The sequence below is a fragment of the Mirounga leonina genome, unplaced genomic scaffold (assembly GCF_011800145.1).
Source record: "Mirounga leonina isolate KUSES-001 unplaced genomic scaffold, KU_Mleo_1.0 Mir_176, whole genome shotgun sequence".
In the NCBI taxonomy this organism is placed as follows: domain Eukaryota; kingdom Metazoa; phylum Chordata; class Mammalia; order Carnivora; family Phocidae; genus Mirounga; species Mirounga leonina.
In genome coordinates this window covers 44,595,888-44,615,341 of record NW_023270454.1, presented here as the reverse complement: position 1 = coordinate 44,615,341, position 19,454 = coordinate 44,595,888, and the positions used below count along the sequence as shown (strand labels likewise).

General features: G+C 44.7%; 1 long non-coding RNA gene across 2 annotated transcripts; it reads left to right on the top strand.

Moving 5' to 3' along the window:
- The first annotated feature begins 12,834 nt into the window (after nt 1–12,834).
- LOC118022306 lies at nt 12,835–17,576 on the top strand. Of its 2 annotated transcripts, none has more exons than XR_004682464.1 (4): nt 12,835–12,941; nt 13,573–14,419; nt 15,587–15,702; nt 17,525–17,576. It is a non-coding gene; the product is annotated as an uncharacterized LOC118022306 (long non-coding RNA). The 2 variants fall into 2 exon arrangements; XR_004682463.1 differs by lacking the exon at nt 17,525–17,576 and adding an exon at nt 17,085–17,098.
- The last annotated feature ends 1,878 nt before the right edge of the window (nt 17,577–19,454 follow it).

Genomic DNA, 19,454 nt, shown 5'->3' with positions numbered 1-19,454 from the left:
TCCAAGACCTGGATCTAAGATTTGGATGCTATAAAGACAGGAAAACCAAGAGCCAAGAGAAATGCCCGGGTGTGTGGCGGAAGGTCCACTGCCTACTACCTCCCCTCAGCACCTGTGACACTCAAGATCTGACACCAAAGCATCCCCAGAGCTGCTCTGGAAGAGCTGAAAACTTCCAACATCACGCTGGCCAGAAGGGCCATTCTCCCTGTCACCCTCTTTCTGCATGTTCCCTCCCTTCCCAATGGCAAGCCTGCGGGGCAGAACCCAGACCACACCCCGAGCTGAAGCTGCACAGAAGTCTGAAAACTACAGATCTGAGCATTCTAGGCTCTACAACAGGAAAGCACTAGAGCAGGGCTGGGAAGCGTGGTGTGAGCCAGTCATAGCTTCTGCCTCAGAAAGGGGTGCTGGTTGATGCCTGGGAGAGCTTTGCCCTGGGAAGAGCATGCTGCGTGTTTCCGTGCCTTTTGGAAGTCTGTCTGGAGTGTGAACTAAAGAGATCCTCACTGGGGGGCGCCTGAGTGGCTCAGTCGTTGGGCGTCTGCCTTCGGCTTAGGTCATGATCCCAGGGTCCTGGGATCGAGCCCTGCATCGGGCTCCCTGCTCGGCGGGGAGCCTGCTTCTCCCTCTCCCTCTGCCTGCCTCTTTGCCTACTTGTGGTCTCTATCTCTCTGTCAAATAAATAAATAAAATCTAAAAAAAAAAAAAAAAGAGATCCTCACTGATGGGGTCATTTGTGATATTCCATAAACTTCTTATGCAAATGTAAGATTAATAAATGTTTCCTGCTCCTGGGAGTCTGTTACTCCACTGTACATCTACATATGCAATACAGCACACATTTTTAAAAGTTTTTATTTAAATTCCAGTTAGTTAACATACAGAGTAATATTAATTTCAGGTGTAAGATACAGCAATTCAACACTTCCATGCAACACCCGGTGCTCATCTCGACAGCTGCCCTCCTGAATCCCCATCACCTATTTCACTCCTCCCCCACCCACCTCCCCTCTGCTAATAATTCAGTTTGTTCTCTGTAGTTAAGAGTCCGTTTCTTGGTTTGCCTCTCTCTCTTTTGTCCTCCTCTGCTTGTTTATTTCTTAAATTCCATATGAGTGAAATCATATGGCATTTGTCTTTCTCTGACTGACTTATTTCGCTTGCATTATACTTTCTAGCTCCACCCATGTTGTTGCAAATGGCAAGACTGCATTCTTTTTTATGGCTGAATAATATTCCATTGTATATATATATACCACCTCTTCTGTATCCATTCTTTAGTTGATGGACACTGGGGCTGTTTCCATAATTTGGCTATTGTAGGTAGTGCTGCTATAAACATTAGGATGCATGGATCCCTTTGAGTTAGCATTTTTGTCTTCTTTAGGTAAATACTTAGTAGTGAGATTGCTGGATCGTAAGGTAGTTTCTATGTTCAACTTTTTGAGGAACCCCCATACTGATTTCCAGAGTGGCTGCACCAGTTTGCATTCCCACCAACAGTATAGCGGACATTTTTAAATTCTGAAAATATTGGGAACTTAATCACGTAAGGTCATGTGTATCATAATCCAGACTAGGAGGCACTCCCTAAGCCTTAGTCCTTCCTCTTTTTTTTCCGGCCAAACGGCCTTTCCCTTTATGAGCTCATCCTCAGGAAACACTTGATTCCCCAACTTACTTTCCAGGGCCTTGACGGCCCCTGAAGACCTTTTGAGGTACCTAGTGGCACACCCAATAGACATGGCCAAATCCAAACTCATAAACCTCCTCCCTAAACTTAGTTTTCTTCCTGTGTTTCCTCCAAACCTCCAGGTTCTATCTGAGGCTCCCCTTTGCCGCACCTCCCGCATCGAGTCTCCCACCCAGATGTGTTGCTTGCCCTGCCTTTGCCCCTTGCATTGGTTCTCTTCTTCCCGAGAGGCTGTGGACGCTGCAGGTAGACCGTGAGGTCCAGCTACATGGGGATCAAATCCCAGAAATTCTCATGGTGAAACCTCTCGATGCCGCGTGTCCTCTGCTCTTTAGAAGGGGGCTGCCAATGACAAAAAGGTTACTGTGAGAATGAAATGAGTTCATAATGTGTGCTGTCTGTTGCTGCATACCGTCTTCTCCAAGACTTAGTAGACAGAACAGCAATCACTGACGACCTCTCACTGTTGTGGCGGGTGGGGAATGCGGGAGTGCCCAGCCGGGCAGTTCTGGAGTGGGGCTCTCTAAGGGCTGGGCGGGGGGCGGGGGGGGGACGGACGGGGACGGGACACTCAGCCCTCTCTGGGGCTGGCAGCTGGTACTCCTCTGGCATCTGTTTCTCTCTGGGGTCTCTGCACGGTGGCCTCAAGGTAGCCAGACTTCTTACCCGGTAGCTGGACACGCCCCAGAGCAAGGGGCCCAAGACAGATATAGAAGCCCCAGGCGGTTTGTCACTTGGCTCAGGCATCCTGCTCCAGCCACCCGAGCAGCAATCACAAAAGCCTGCCTGGGTTCCAGGGGAGGAGGCGGGAACTCCAGCCGTGCAGGGAGGCCTGTTGAAAAACTCGTGGGCTTTTAAAAAAAACCGTCATGGGGCGCCTGGGTGGCTCAGTTGGTTAAGCGACTGCCTTCGGCTCAGGTCATGATCCTGGAGTCCCTGGATCGAGTCCCGCATCGGGCTCCCTGCTCGGCGGGGAGTCTGCTTCTCCCTCTGACCCTCCCCCCTCTCATGTGCTCGCTCTCTCTCATTCTCTCTCTCTCAAATAAATAAAATCTTTAAAAATAAATAAATAAATAAATAAGTCTGTCCCCTCATGGAACCCATTACTGGAAGTCACAGTGTTCAGGTCATGCATGGAGTCTGCCAGTTTTATCCTCGTATTCTAATAAACCTCATAACATCCCTGAGATCCAAAGTCCTATCTAATAGAAGCAGCTGCAGGTGAGGGGCGCCTGGGTGGCTCAGTTGGTTAAGCGACTGCCTTCGGCTCAGGTCATGATCCTGGAGTCTCTGGATCGAGTCCCGCATCGGGCTCCCTGCTCGGCAGGGAGTCTGCTTCTCCCTCTGACCCTCCCCCCTCTCATGTGCTCTCTTTCTCAAATAAATAAATAAAATCTTTTGAAAAAATCATATAATTAATAGTAAAGATTACTATCAGTCTTTAAGAAAAATATTTCCTGGGGCACCTGGGTGGCTCAGTTGGTTAAGCGACTGCCTTCGGCTCAGGTCATGATCCTGGAGTCCCAGGATCGAGTCCCGCATCCGGCTCCCTGCTCGGCGGGGAGTCTGCTTCTCCCTCTGACCCTCCCCCCTCTCAAGCTCTCTGTATCTCATTCTCTCTGTCTCAAATAAATAAATAAAATCTTTAAAAAAAAAAAAAAAGATTTAAAAAAACCATCATGGCGAGCGACCATAAAAATGTTCTGTGCCATGCGGATGATCCAGTGGTTATCTTCCCGGCACAGTAATTAAAAGACTTAATCAAACGGAAAGCTGCGCTGCACATTTTTCTTTCGCAGAGAGACATGGTTCAAATTGTTGGTCGCTTCTATAGCACAAACGTCTGCAATGTATTTCATACTAAGGAACACATTTCTTACTTGATAGCTATTTTTAGGAAACCCAACACTCTCAATTTCTCTTCCCGACTGGCGTTTGGAAATGTTTCCAACTGATGTGCTCTTGTTTCTAAAGCCTGTGTCACCTGTAAAAATGCTATCGGATTTGTTCCAGCGGGTCTTGAGGGTTAACTGGCTTCAAGCCGATGCCCTTCTTGCTTGCTGACCTAAACCCCGCAGTTTGTAGCAGGACTGATGTATTTCCCTTGAGAGCCGGCAGACCGCTGGCCTTGAGGAAGAAAGAGCCAGACTCTTGGGAAGATAAGGCCTGACCGCACCTGCCGAAAGAGCTGCCACTGGCCGTGGCATCCTCCATAAGAGACACCTGGAGTCCTGCTTCCCGGTGTGCGGGGGAAGCGGGGGAGGTCTGGACTCCCTTGCTGGGAGGCTGCTAGTTGGGCTGCCGAGGTAGCCTTTACTGAGAAAGGCCTGGGAGCTTTGATTCCTGGCGGAGCGGAGTTATCTGGAAGGCTTGCCAGGACAAATGATGAACTGCTGAGCACTTGCTTCTCTTGCACGTGGCCCCTTCACCATTCCCCACGACTTCCTCTTTAAAAGCCCTCTGCTTGGGGCGCCCGGGTGGCTCAGTCAGTTGGGCGTCTGCCTTTGGCTCAGGTCCTGAGATTGAGCCCTGCATCGGCCTCCCTGCTCACTCGGGAGCCTGTTTCTCCCTGTCCTCCCCACTCGTGTGCTCTCTCTCACCATCTCTCAAAAAAAAAAAGAGCACCCTCTGCTTCACCTGGACTGGGAAGATGGCCTATGGGATGTTAGCCCACCGTCTTTCCTAAGAAAGCAAACCTTCCCACCAACCAGGCTCTTGAATATTGGCTTTGGAGTGGCCAGTAACCAAACGTGAATTTGGAACTGGTTCTCTGCCCAGTAATCATTTTAAAAGCTAGAATTTTCCATTTTAAAAAGCTAGAATTTTCTGTATAAGAATCTTCCTGGGGCGCCTGGGTGGCTCATTTGGTTAGGCGACTGCCTTCGGCTCCAGTTATGATCCTGGAGTCCCAGGATCGAGTCCTGCATCGGGCTCACTTCTCAGTGGGGAGTCAGCTTCTCCCTCTGACCCTCCCCCCTCTCGTGCTCTCTCTCACTCAAATAAATAAATAAAATCTTAAAAAAAATCGTCCAAACTAGGGCTTACACTACACCGTGGACCCATTTGTTAAAAATATAAATGCAACATTCAAGTAGTTTGCAAGAACAAAGTGGGGAGATGGAAATTTAGCAAATGAATTCCAGTAAAAACCTTTGCATAGTTGACAGGTGGAACTGAAAACTCGGTACCAAGGATTAATAAGCCTGGTCAATGATGTTCTTTTTTTTGGACCCAAGATTCTTTGTGAGGTCTTTTTTTTTTCTCACCATCTTTGATAGTCATTAAATGCAAGTATCAACAAACTGGACCTTCGCCTTGCTTTATCATGAAGTGTTAAATAAAGATTTTCAGAATAATAAAGCATTTATTATTATTATTAGCAAAATAGGCCTTTGTGTGTGTGTGACAGAGGAAAAAAAGTTTTTTAGAATTAAGAGAAAAGAAATAAAATACTTGTTGAAAAATATTCTTTATGTCACCTCATCCTTTCAATTTCTCTTTTGCATATGTTTCTTAATCTCCTGAGTATTATCAGTACAGTTTGTGATGATAATTGCAGGTGAAGCAGTGAGCATGCATTGCAAGTGCCGGCTCACGTTCTTCTCCTGATAAGGACATCGTGTCTAAAGAGTTGGAAGACCACTGACGGGAACACTCTGTCGCGGGCTGGAAGACGGCCTCAGCAGATGGCACGGCATCCTCAGCCTCGACTGTGTGCAAAAGGGGCAGAGTCAGCAGCCACTGCTTGAGGGTTCGTGCTGAGCGTCATCCTCTCGCTTCCTTCCTCCCTAGAACATTCTGGTGGGAAGGAGGAGGAACACGTTTCATTAATTCTGCCTGTAGCCGCCTTGATTGCGTATGATCGTCCCCACAACGTCGCAGTCAGTATCTATGAATGTCATGTTTCCTCCACAACCACCCTCTTTCCCCAAGTGTTCGCCATTTGGAAATCACTCATGTGCTGAAGTGATTCCTCTTGATTCTATCACAATTGGGCTCCAAGGGCTTTCAAGAGGAAAAAATTTCCTGATGTGATGGTTGAGTCATGCTTCGTGAAAATGAGCATTCATTCCCAGCACGCGCTCTAGTAACATTGCATTACATTTGCCGAGAACATGTGCCTTCTGGGAGTTTTGTTTCATGAGAGTAAAAATGAAGTCACTCTGCTTTTAATTCCTTTGCTAAGCTTAACAAAACAAAGCAGCATTTCTTAATTTAAAGATGATCATGAACTGAAAGTACTGAAGTCCTCATTTTTGTCTCTTGGATCCTGAGGGCAAGCAAGGTCCCACTCGGCCAGCTGAATCTTGGCAAGACTCCTACAAGCCGTGTTACACTGCCCGGCCTCAGTTTCCCTATCTGCAAAACAGGGTCAATAAAACCTGCCCCTTTTATGCCTTAAAACAGTTATTATTGGACTGATTTATACTAATGAAATCTTTTTAGAAACGTAAGTGGGACTTCATTCTGCAATTGACAATGCAGCTTCTAATAGAAGCTTCAATTTTGTTTTCTGTCTCCCTTCATTCTCAAATTTCCTACAGCCAGAGTCTTTTTTGGCCTTATGACCTGAACTCAAATTAGATACCTCAATTTCAATTAGAAACAAAAATGATCAAAAAGCCACTGAACTCTCCTAAATGGCGGCCCCGATCTGGAGTTCCTGGTCAGCGCAGAAGCTTGCTCAGACTACCTCTTGTTACTTCTTAAAGACTCCCTCAGAGGTGACCCAGGAATGCTGGGCTGCACAGGCAGGAAACCGATGTCTCTTAGAAGCTGCTTTTCTCCTCACCTTTGCTTCCTGTCTCAGACTCAGGACTTCTCACTTCGGCCCAGTTTTTGGAACTTGGGCAACAGCCGCTGCCTCGGGGAGGAGGAGGTTCTGGGCTTAAGTCCGTTTCTATTTTGGAGTCTGCTCGCTGAGTCACCCTCACCTGCCCCAGCCCCCAGCCAGCTCTCTTATCCATTAGACAGCTTCTGCACCGTGCCTAGGACCAAGGAGCTTCCTGAAAACCTATGAACATTTTTGAGACCTGACAAAAAGAAAGGACTGACCTCGAAATATAAAAAACAAAATTAAGAAACATTTAATTAAATGTCTACAAACTAAAAATAATGTGACATTAATCGATAAATGTTAATATTCATGTAAGTGGTAATTAAATTTGAAAACAATTAGTAGGTTAGATTTCCCTTTATTTGTTTTTTTGAAAGATTTATTTATTTTTATTTGAGAGATAGAGAGGCAGAGAGAAGGAAGAGAATCCCAAGCAGACTCCCCACTGAGCGTGATCTCAAGACCTGAGTCGGGGGCTTAACCAACTGAGCCCCCCAGGTGTCCCAGGTTAGTTCCCTTTGCTGAGAAACTGACTGCAAATTAAATGGTTTACTTGTAGCTAAATCATTTTTAAAAGTTTCCAGAAAACCAGTACTGTGTGTACATTTTAATATATTTGATATGATGTGTAGTGAGACCTTCAAAAGACTGAGTGCTTGAAAATTAGAATACAGACTATGTGCTAGATGGTATTAGTCAATGACTGTTAATTTTCTTAGTTGTGTGGATGGTATTGAGGTTAAGTGGGAGAATCTTGGGAGAGACATACGGAAGTATTTAGGGGTGGTGTCCTTGCTTTCAAAATGTTCTGCAAAATAATAACAACTATATGGTGGAAAGGAGGAGGAAATAGTCTCATTTATCCTGCTCATAGTAGCCTTGATTATGGATAATAGTTTCCACATCTTTGTGGTCAGTTTCTTATATTTGAATGTCATTTGTTTCCTACAAAATCATCCTCTTCCCCTAGGTGTTTGCCATTTGAGAATCACTCAGCATGTCAGCCATCTGCTTTCAAAATGTTATGCAAAATGATAATACACATGTGTGTATAAATATATATATATACATGCTACACACACATATATAATATATATATTACACACACACACACACATAAAGAGAGAGAGAATCAATGTGGTGAAATGTTAACAAGTGCTTTGAAGACCGTAATAAACCAGGTAAGAGGATAAAGAATGATGGATAGCATGGTCAGGAAAAACCTCTTGAAATAGTAACATCTGAACCAGGTAAGAGTGAAGTGAAGAAACAAGATATACAAAGATTTGAAAGAGAAGTATTCCAGGCACAAGGAAAGGCATATGCAAAGGCCCTGAGGCAGGACTTATTAGAACTTGATACTGTCCAGCTAAATTGTTGTTGCTGTTAATCTGGTGAGAGTAAAATGTGCTCTAATGATACTTATTTGTATTTCCCTGCTTACTTTTTTTTTTTTTTTAAGATTTTTTATTTATTTACTTGACAGAGAGAGAGAGCGAGAGAGGGAACACAAGCAGGGGGAGCAGAAGAGGGAGAAGCAGGCCTCCTGTCGAGCAGGGAGCCCAATGCGGGGCTCGATCCCAGGACCCTGGGATCATGACCCGAGCCGAAGGCAGACGCTTAACCATCTGAGCCACCCAGGTGCCCCTCCCTGCTTACTTTTCATATATTTATTTGCTATGTGTGCCTCATTTTCTGTGAAATTCTTGTCAAGCCTTTTCCCTAGTTTTCTACTGGGGTGCCTTTTTCTTATTGATTTGTAGGAGTTATTAATATATTCTGGATATGGCTCCTTTGCCTATTATGTGTGAGGCAAATATCTTCTCCCACTTCTATGGATTGTCTTTTTATTCTTCTTATGGTGTTTTTCTAAGAACAGTTGTTCTTCATTTTTATGTAGCTGAATTTATCCATCATTTTATACTGTGTTTTTGCATCTGATTTAAATTTTTTTCTTATCCTGAAGTAAAAAGAGATGTTCCATTTATATTATTCTAAATGTTTTATGGTTGTGTTTTTCATATTGAAGTCTTTAATACACCTAGAATTGAGTTATGTATAATATGAGGTAAGGATCCAATTTTGTATTTTTTTCCATATGAATATCTTATTGTTGGGGCACCATTTATTAAAGTAGCCCACCCTTTTCCTATTGATCTGTAGTGACCACTCTATCAATGAAGGCACTATTTATGCATTTATGTTTCCATTGGTTTATTTTATTTTATTCCATTGGTTTATTTGTTCCCAGATTGATACTACACATTCTTTAATTTATATCTTGATATTTAACAGAGACATTCTCTCACCTTGCTCTTCAGCCAGAGTCTTGTTTATTCTTGAACCTTTGTTTTTCTACCTAAGTTTTAGATTTAACTTGTCAAATTCTATGAAAAATCCTGCTGGGGATTTTAACTGAGATGCTTTGGAGTTATCAATCAGTGTAGGGGATGGACATATTAACAATGTTGAGTCTTCCTGCCCAAGAATATGTTAAATCTTTGCATTTATTTACTCTTTCTTCAAAGTCTTTGAATAAAGTTTTATAATTTTCTTCTTAAAGGACTTATTTCTAAGAACTTTCTTTTGGTTACCTTTTAAAGATATCTTTACAAATCTTCATTTTCTAATTTCTTGTGGCTAATGTATAGAAATATACTTGATTTCTATATGTTGATTTTGTATATTGGTTTTACCTAGGAACCAAGTAAAATATTTATTAATTCTATTTATTTGTAGATTCTTTTCTTTTTTTTTTTTAAGATTTTATTTATTTATTTGAGAGAGAGAGACTGAGAGAGAGAGAGCACATGAGAGGCGGGAGGGTCAGAGGGAGAAGCAGACTCCCTGCCGAGCAGGGAGCCTGGTGCGGAACTCGATCCAGGGACTCCGGGATCATGACCTGAGCCGAAGGCAGTTGCTTAACCAACTGAGCCACCCAGGGGCCCTGTAGATTCTTTTCTACATAAGTAATCAATTGCCTGCAAATAAGAGCACTTTTTTTTGTTATTTCTAATTCCTATACAGTTTTTGCCTTTATCTGGTTTTATTGCACCAGTCAAGATGTTCAACACAATATTAAATAGGAGCGGTGAAGCTGACACACATATCTTGTTCCTGATCTTAAAGAGAAATGGTAAATATGAGGTCTGCTGTAGGTTTTTCATAGATACCTTTTCTGACATGTGTTTTCGAACACCACCAATTCTCAGCAGATACTGGCTGGGTGTCCCCCGGATTTTTTTTTAAGATCTAATTTTTTTTTTTTTTTAAAGATTTATTTATTTATTTGAGAGAGCGAGAAAGTACATGAGAGGGGGGAGGGTTAGAGGGAGAAGCAGGCTCCTTGCCGAGCAGGGAGCCCGATGTGGGACTCGGTCCAGGGACTCCAGGATCATGACCTGAGCCGAAGGCAGTCGCTCAACCAACTGAGCCACCCAGGCGCCCTAAGATCTAATTTTTTAAGTAATCTCTACACCCAACGTGGGGCTCAAACCCACAACCCTGAGATCAAGAGTCGCGCTCCACCCACTGAGCCAGCCAGGCGCCCCAATGGTGTCCCACAAACTTAACTCACTTCTGACACTATCTACCTGGGGAGAGTGTCAGATCGCACAGGTTTACGGCTCATCCCACAAGACTATCCCTGCTTCAGATGCCAATCACAAGTCCAGGTTGTCACGGACTATAATTTGGAGTTCCCACCACCCCTTCCTCAGGTTTAACTAATTTGCTGGAGAAGCTCACAGAACTCAGGAAAACCAGTTTACTCACTTCATTACTAATTTATTATCATAGGATATTAAAGGATACGAGTGAACAGCTGGACAAAGAGATACCCAGAGTGAGGTCCAGAAGGGTCCTGAACACAGGGGCTTCTGTCCCTCTGGAGTTTAGGGTGGGTCACCCTCTGGGCACGTGCATACATCATGTTCTCATTCACCAACCTTGAAATTTCCCATACCCCATAGGTCAGGGACTTTTACAGGAGCACATAATTGATTAAATCATTGACTGTTGGTGATGGAACTCAATCTCCAGCCCCTCTGCCTCCTTAGGGGTCAGGGGGTGAGGATGAAAGTTTCAACCTTCTAATCACCTGGTTGGTTCCGTGGGCAACCAGCCTCTACCCTCAGGTTACCGAGGCGCTTTCCAAGAGTAACCTCATTAACCCAATGAGGGGTGATTGAAAGGGGCTGTTATTAATAACAAGGCCCCCCATTTCACCTTTATTGCTCTGAAGCTACTTCAAGAACTAAGGGCAGGAGATCAAATATTATAACAAAAGATATTCCCTTTGTTCTTAGTAGGAAATTCCAAGGGTTTGGGGAGGTGGGGCCAGGAGCTGTGGATAAAGACCAATACATATTTCTTATAACCCACAATATCACACACATACACCCTTTTCCTCATTAAATCCTCCTCAAGCCCATCCTGCTTGTTTTAAAGTTATAACTTTATTATTCTCTTCTGTACTGGACCAGGTGCCTTATACATTACCTCATTTAATCTTTACAATAACCCTTATGAAGTAGGTATTATTGCTTCTTTTAGAGAAATTAAGGGAATTTTCTTTTTTTTTTTTTTAGATTTTATTTATTTATTTATTTGAGAGAGAGATCACAGAGGGAGAGGGAGAAGCAGATTCCCCACTGAGCAGGGAGCCTGATGCGGGGCTCCATCCCAGGACCCCGGGACCATGACCTGAGCAGAAGGCAGGTGCTTGACCCACTGAACCACCCAGGTGCCCCTAAGTAACTTTTCTAAAATAGTATTGCTGGAAAGGGATTGAGCAAGGTTTGTCTAACTTTGCAAGCTCTGCTTTCCCCAGAAATCTTTGCCGCCTTCTCCTCGGGTTGAAATCTATTCCAGTAAAGGGAACTCTGTGAGGATGAATCAGAGCAGTTGATTTGAACAGAGGAGACTGTGAGGAGAGGAAGTAAAGAGAAATGGGAACTTAAGTGGACAGTGAGCACCCCCTCCCCCGGCACATGATGCGGAATTTGTGGGAAGCAGGCATTCCACCTTCGCTGCCTGGGTCACCTTCACATCCAAATGTCTTCTCTCAAGACTCCCTAGGGTGTCTATAGCCATGGCAATCCAGATAATTACGGGCTGATGAGGGCCACATGGTGGTTCCCACTGCATGCCACGCTCAAGCCAATCACAAGTGCTCCCTTCCTTTTGTTTTGTTTTGTTGCTACCAAGTTGGCTCCCCTGATTACCACTTCCTAAAAATCATCTCACCATCCTACACATCCTGTGTTAAGCGCTTGTTATTCCTGCTACAAACTCTTGTTTAGCCTCTCATTTCCTTTGATGAAGAAGTAATAAATAGGAGATGGAAATCCACAGGGAAGTTGCATTCATTTGTTCAGCAAATATCGAATGAGAGCCTCCTATGTCTCAGGCACCATGCAAGGGGCTAGGGATATAGCAATGAACAAGACTGACAAACCCCACTGATGTTTACATTCGAGTGATAGAAGACAAGCATCGAGCAAATAGACAAATACACAAAATAACTGTGGATTGGAATAAGGGATAACCATGAAACAAATTGGGTAATGAGCTAGGGGGTAAATGGGCAGGACTTCTGAGACAGAATGGTCAGGGACGGCATCTCCAACACACACCGGAGTTCAGGGCTGATAGTTGAAAGAGACAGTGCGCCATATAAAGAATGGGAGGGGAGCACTGGGCAGAAGAATCAGCAGGTGCACAGGCCTGGGGCCGGGAAAATGCTTGGCAAATTTGAGGAACAGAAGGTCTGGCTGGACTACAGTGAACAGGAGAACAGACTAAATGACACTGGAGAAGGGCGGGGGAGCCAGACCACTGCAAATAGTTTGCATTTTATTCTAACTGCAGTGAAAAGTCCATGCAGGGTTTCAGCAGGGCAACGGCATGATCTGCTTTACTATTTTGAAAGATCACTTAGGTCACTGTGTGAAAAGTGGGTGGGAGAGTAAGAGATGAAGGCAGCATGCCTGGGGAGTGTCTTTTTTTTAACACAGTTTTCCCGGAGGCTCCACTCAGTGACCCTCCACCCTCCCCTGACATCCCATTGGTCAGGTGGTCAGCCCTAGCTGCAAGAGATACTTGAAAGGTGACTATTTTAGGCACAGGAAGGCAAAGGGAGCAATGGTTTGCGAATGGCTTTTGGGTAGCCAATCCGGTGTCTGCCAGTGGGGTCGTCTGCGTTATACTTAAAACAAGCCACATGGGTGGGGCCATTTTTATTGGGCTCGTTTATAAAGGGGAAGCAGTGTTAAAACACACAGAGCTCACAGGGCTTGAGTGCCAGGCTTCTGACCTCAAATTCAATGTGCTCTTCTCACTACCTTTCATTTTTCTGGGCTCTGCAAAAGGCTGACCCTAGTCACACAGCTCCTGCCGTGTCTCCAGGTGAACGATTCTTCCAACTCGGTGTTTAACGTCCAGCGTCCCTGAGCAGTTATCATGGCTGGGTGGGCACCGAGGGGAGGCCAGGCCATCGGATCAGACTTTGGAATGGAGAGAAGCCCTTTTAAAAACGAAAAGAAAAAATACGATCTTGGATGATACCCGGAAATACTGTTCCACCGAACAGAAGGATAAGGTCGAGACATCCCTTAGGGGGTGTGGAAGACAGTCCGTTGGAGTGTGGGAAGGACACTCACATCTTGTGTTTGTATGGCTATAGATGACACAGACATGGAGGGTTAGCACTGCTAATATTTAATACAGGAATTGACACGTTCCCTTTCAGTGGATTGTGACAGTATGTGCCTACAAGTGCCTGCTTAAGGGGATTTGCCAGTAATAGTGTCTTAAATGGTAAACTATAATTCTTTGTGATGCGATGGGGAGTATAAATGAAATTCTACTCAGAAAAACAATGGCTAATAACCATACATATGTCTTCACATGACCTTGCAGCCAGAATGTGGCGTTACAGATTATATGCAATGAGTATTTAACACAGGTACATTTTTTCCAGATTAAGGAACAATCTCTTTCATGCATTCTTTTGTGTCCTTCTCCCCCTTTTAACCAGTTAGGATGGTGATCTTTTCCAAGTAATGACATGACCCCGTGTTTTCTGTTGTGAAAATTCTGTTGGTGCACGAGGAATCAGAACGAGGGGAGTTCTCACGTCTCCATGTAATGTTTAATGCTGTCTGATAGACCCATTCACAACAGCAATTACTGGGCCAGTGGGACCAGGAAATTCAAGGAAGGCAATTACTTGGACAGAATTAGGATGGGTAATGTTGGCCTCTGGGACACTTGTTCTTCAATATGTTTATGGTCACTAACTTTCACTTTTTAAAATTTCTTTTTTCCTTTATCTTTTTATTGTGGAGATTTGGAAACATAAAAATACACAGTATAAAAGAATGACATCACCCCTCCCCCGCCGGGTACCCATCACCCAACTTCAATCATTAGTCACACAAGGTCATTATTCACACTGGTTTTATCTATACCCCCATCCCCTTTCTCTACCTCTTGTATTGGAATTTGAAGTAAGTTCCAAAATCCTGGTTGTTTCTTAAGATATTTTATGGAACCAAGTCCTGCTGGTTTGATAGCCATGTTATTCTTTCTCTGGTGACTGTAGATGTCTCTGCTCTGATCGTAAAATGGCTCCCAAAGAGCCATTTTTGAGTTCTTGGAGGAAGCCTATGTTCTGACAACAATTAGCATTATCATCAGGCAGAGTACATTCCACTTACTTTTATCTTTCCTTAATTACACAGGAGCATCATTCTCAGATCTCTGACAAGACTGCACTGTGACGCAGAAATGCCAGGCTTCCTATGTTCTGCCCAGGGACTCAACCCACGTGCCGGATCTCTGCCACTGGGGTCCGAGAGTCTGCGCGGTTAGCGAATTCTCAGGTGACTCTGCCCGCTCAGTTGGAAAAGCAATAGCTGAGCATGTTGCCAGAGGCTGTTCAAGTACATAGGTGTTTGAGCCATGGTGCCGAGAAAACCAGCCACATTTTCTAATGCTACTCCCTCTGCTCTCTCTTGCTGGCCCCCACCTCTCACGGGTCGGAGGCTCTGAGGCTGGAAGGCTGACATTCCATGGTGGTTGCGTCAGGGAGGTTCTACAGAACAAAGGGCATGAACTTTGAAATAGCTATTGGCTGCTCAGCAATCACATGCTTTCAGATTTCTGGCTGTTTCACATAGTCATGGGGCTGTAGATCTTCCCTACATAAGTGGTGTTCCAGTACACACACACGCACACACACACACACACGCACACACGCACACACACAGGCCAAGTGCTAAATTTTGGATAGCTCTACTGTGTAAAGAAATTTTGAGAAATTTCTCTGATACCTCCATTCTACTGGGATAAGTTATTTTCCTTTTAGGGACAATTTTGGTAGGTATGGATGGAACAGAGCTCCCCCCAGTATATATCCCGCTCACATGGTGAGCTTGAATATGACTCCATTTTTTATTTTAAGCTACTTAAGATTCTCTTGTTTTGGAGAAACTATATCCCTCTGCCCCAACTATGAGCTAGATTCTAGAGATTAGAAGAAACTCGGGAAGCTGCTCATTGGTGAAGGTATCTTAAATACTTGCATTTGGTTCTGCATAGTTTGTGCATAAGGTTAACTAGAAGGTAATGTCCCCTGGTGATCCACGACTCTCTCACAACTCATGTTGACTCATAAAGAAAAAGAAGTGATAGGTTAGGGAAGTACAAGATTAGATTAATTCAGGACTAATGAATTTATAACCCGTGTTTTGCAGAAAACTGTGCTCTAGCCAGATAGAGATTTTAAAGAGCTATATGACGTGAAATGCTTTGGTTTGTTTTGAAAAATAAACAAGTTCTGTTCAACTTAGTTTACCGTAGGCTTCAAACGTGTTATTGGCTCTTTTGAAATTTGGGCTTATTTGAAACGTAAAAAAGTCCTGAAAGTGGTGTCTTCAGTTGGTTCATCAAAGTTCCACCTGATGATGGGGGTAAACTTCAGCACAGCGTTTATGTTTGTCTTTGAAATGTATTAAATCTTCCTTTTGCTTAAGTTCTTTTTGTTTTAGAGCTCCAGGTCTGAAACAGTACCAGATCCTTACCACAAGAGGGAGCTGGACCATGAAGAATTAATGGGTTGCTTTGGAACTAGAAATAAAAACAGGGCGAGTGCATGTGATTTGAGGTAAGACCGTCAGTAGGAGCTGTTGAGACAAAAGTTATTCCTCAAGTGATTACCCCATTCTTGCAGTTGTTTATACCAAAATTCAGAGTTAGCCTTGACTTTTCTAACTTCCCAACCTATTAAGCTTGTCCTTTTATTCTGTTACTTTGACTGACCCTGGGCTACCAATTCTTAGAGAGAGCAAATATCTCATGCCATTTATATGCCCAGCAACCACTGCGGAGCCCACACCACAACCAGCTTCTTTGTACACGGCTCTTACAGGCTCTTGCTCTCCAGGCCAATATCGCCCCAGGGCCAGGTACCGGGCAGCTAAAGACTCCCCTATACCCGAGAGCCTGTTGAAATTATTCAAAGGAATCAGTCCTAAACCTGCTTACCCTGCCTCACCTGTTCCTTCCCCCAAGATCATAATAAAGGTCCTTGTCCACGTTTTCCCCTGCTCCCTTGCGACTGACATTCATATTTCCCCATGTGACCTCCCCGCACCGCCCCCCTCCCACCAGCACCAATTCCACCATGGTGCCCTCTCCTCTGGGAACGGTGAGTCGCCAGGTAGCCAACTGTCTTTCAATGGCACTTGTCTCCTGGTGTGCTGGCCTCACCATACCTGAATAATAATAATATACACCTTTGAAAAGAACCCCATATCTCATCTCTACAAATTCTATTGTCATTGGCTTTACGGCATGTCTGAGATTCAGCCACTTCTCCTTGTCCCTTCTGTTTGCCTCCACCATCATCTTGTCCTTCCTGCTGTCACCTGGCCCCACACTCACTGCAGTCTGTTCTCCACCTGTTAACAGTGAGAGTGATAGAGTGATCTTGGGATAGCAGGAAAGCAGCTCTTACCCTCTTCTGTTCAGAGCACTCCAATGGGTGGGCTAACAGCAATTAAAATTTTACAAGTGTTTTTGGAACCTATAGTAAACGAAGTTAGACAAAGCTGGTTTGTTTTGAAAAACAGACAAAAGTATTTGATATCATCTATTGATTTCCCATTACACTCTGAGTTAATCCACAAAGTCCTTAAAATGGCTTTGGGGGCCCCACCGGTCTGGCTTCCTGCTCCTCTTTTGAGCACATCACCCAGTCCAGTCCTCGCCATCCATCCTGGCCTCCTGGCTGTCCTTGGACACTCCACGCAAGTTCCCATCTCAGGGCTTGGCTCCTTGCAGCCCCTCCTGCATCTGGAAACTTTCCCCAGGCCCCCTGATTTGTGCTCTCCTTTCTTCAGTGAGGGCTCCCCAATCTTGTCCCTGAGCATCTCTTCCCACACTCCTTCCCCCTCCCCTGTCCCGCAGCATTTCCTTGGCCAGTGTCCCCACAAAGGCAGAGACTTTGTTATTGTTCACTGCTGGGTTGTTCATGTCCTAGAATAGTGACCGTTAGATGGTAAGGCTGAAGAAATCGATGTTGAACGGATGAGCAAACAGAGAACATGAGTTTTAAAATAAAGACACTCTAGCCCCGTCATTCTTACCTCAAATATTTGGAGATTGCTTCATATGCATCCAGGAAGAAACACTTGCTGGTTCCCAAAAGCCTGTCATGTAAGTGAGAAGCGAGCTGGATGCTTCACTAATTCAGCAGTCTACGCAGCGCACACTTTGGCGTGGCCTGTTGGCCTCCGTGTGGTGCAGAGAGGGGGGACCAGTGAGGGCGGGCCCGGAGAGTCAGGGGAGCTTTGCCGGGCAAGGCGTCTTCACTGGGGACTTCTCGGAAGGAGGCAGGCTTTGGCACTCTGAAGTAGTAGGGCCACGGTTAGTGAACCTGCACCACGCCTCAAACACAAACTTTTTCTTTTCTTTTTTTCCCCCAGGTATCATTATTCGTGCAATTTTACAAAAATTGTTAAAACTTACAAATTTACGAATAAAGAAAACTGAGGCACAAAGAAGTTATGTCCACAGTTAGGACATGACAGAGCTGGGTTTTCAACCTAAGGCGATTGCCAAAGCTCTCTTAACCATTACGATCCACTCTGTCCCATTCCTTCATTGAATTTCTTGAATGCTTACTGTGCGTCAGCTGTTGAAGACCCACCAGTGAATGAAACAGACTGAAATCCATGCCCGCCTGGAGCGGACAGTCTAGTGGGAGGAGACCATAAACAAGCGTGATGGATTACTAAATTAGATAGTAAGTTAGAAGGTGATGGGTGGTATGGAGAAAAAGAAAGGAAGGCAAACTGGTTTGGGGATTCTGGGGGGAGAAGGGGGTTGCAGTTTAGGTGGGGTGGCCAAGGTAGGCCTATTTCAGTGAGGACTTGAAGGTGGGAGGGAGCCAGGCAGCTACCCCGGAGGAAGACATGCACAGGTCTCGAGGGGGTGAGAGCCCAGCATTTCAAAAGACAGGGAGGTGCAGGTGACTGCACTGGAGGAAGGAAGAGGGTGGGGGCACAGCACGCATCACTCAGTCTCTTCAATCCCAGAGCACCCCTGTGCAGCAGGTTTTATCCACATTTGCTAGAGTCCAACCTATAGCCCAATGTCACAAAGACAGCGGCAAAGCCGATTAAAACCAGGCTGACTCAAAAGCAAACAATCCAATTAAAAAATGGGCAGAGGACCTAAATGGACATTTTTCCAAAGAAGACATCCAGATGGTCAACAGACACATGATAAACTGCTCAACTTCACTAAGCATCAGGGAAATGCAAATCAAACTATAATGAGCTATTACCTCACACCTATCAGGATGGCTAATATCAAAAAGATGAGAGAAAACAACTGTTGGCAAGGATGGGGAGAAAAAGAAAACCCTGGTGCACTGTGGGAGTGTAAACTGGTGCAGCCATTATGGAATATAGTATAGAGATTCCTCAAGCAATTAACATGAGAATTACCAAATGATCTAGCAATTCCCCTTCTGAGTATCCGAAGAAAACCAAAAGACTAATTTGAAAAGACATTTGTGCCCCTATGTTCATTCCTGCATTATTTACCATAGCCAAGATATGGAAACAACATAAACATCCACAGATTGATGAATGGATAAATAAGAGGTAGTATATGTACACAGTGGAATACTAGTCAGCCATAAACAAAAATGGAATCCTGCCACTTGGGACAACAGGGATGGACCTAGGGGGTATTATGTGAAGTGAAATAAGTCAGACAGAGAAAGACAAATACCATTTCATTTCACTTATGTATAGAATCTAAGAAAAAAAAAAAAATCACACACACAAAACAGACAAAAAAAACGGAAACAAACTCATAAACACAGAGAAAAAACTGGTGGTTGCCCGAAGAGGGCAGGGGATGGGCAAAGTAGGAAAAAAAACAAAAATACAAAGCAAAAAACCAGTCTGCCTGTTGAGCCCAGCTCCTTTCCAGCACATGGCCCTCCCAGTGCCACCAAGGACCGGCAGGAACGGGGAAGCCTTGTCACTGAGGGAGCTTCATGTGGTGCTGGTGAGGAATGGAAGATGAGATGCGATGGAGAAGCTACGACTGAAATCCAGGCAGAGGGGTCTGGGAGTTCTGGATCCGGGCAGAAAGTGGTGAGAATACAAGTAGGGGAAGCTGGTCTGGGTGTCCCATGGCTCGAGGAGGGACCACAGTCTGTGAGATCAGTTGATTGGCGCTAAGCAAATGAACAAGGGAAAGGAGGACTAAGGATATTAACGATGGCCTTAGCATGTCAAGGTCAGGAGGAGATAGGAGCTCCCACAACTGTGGTTAAGAGAATAGCCTGGAGCCCAGCCGTCTGGCTTCAGACTCTGCCTCTACCACTTCCATGACTAT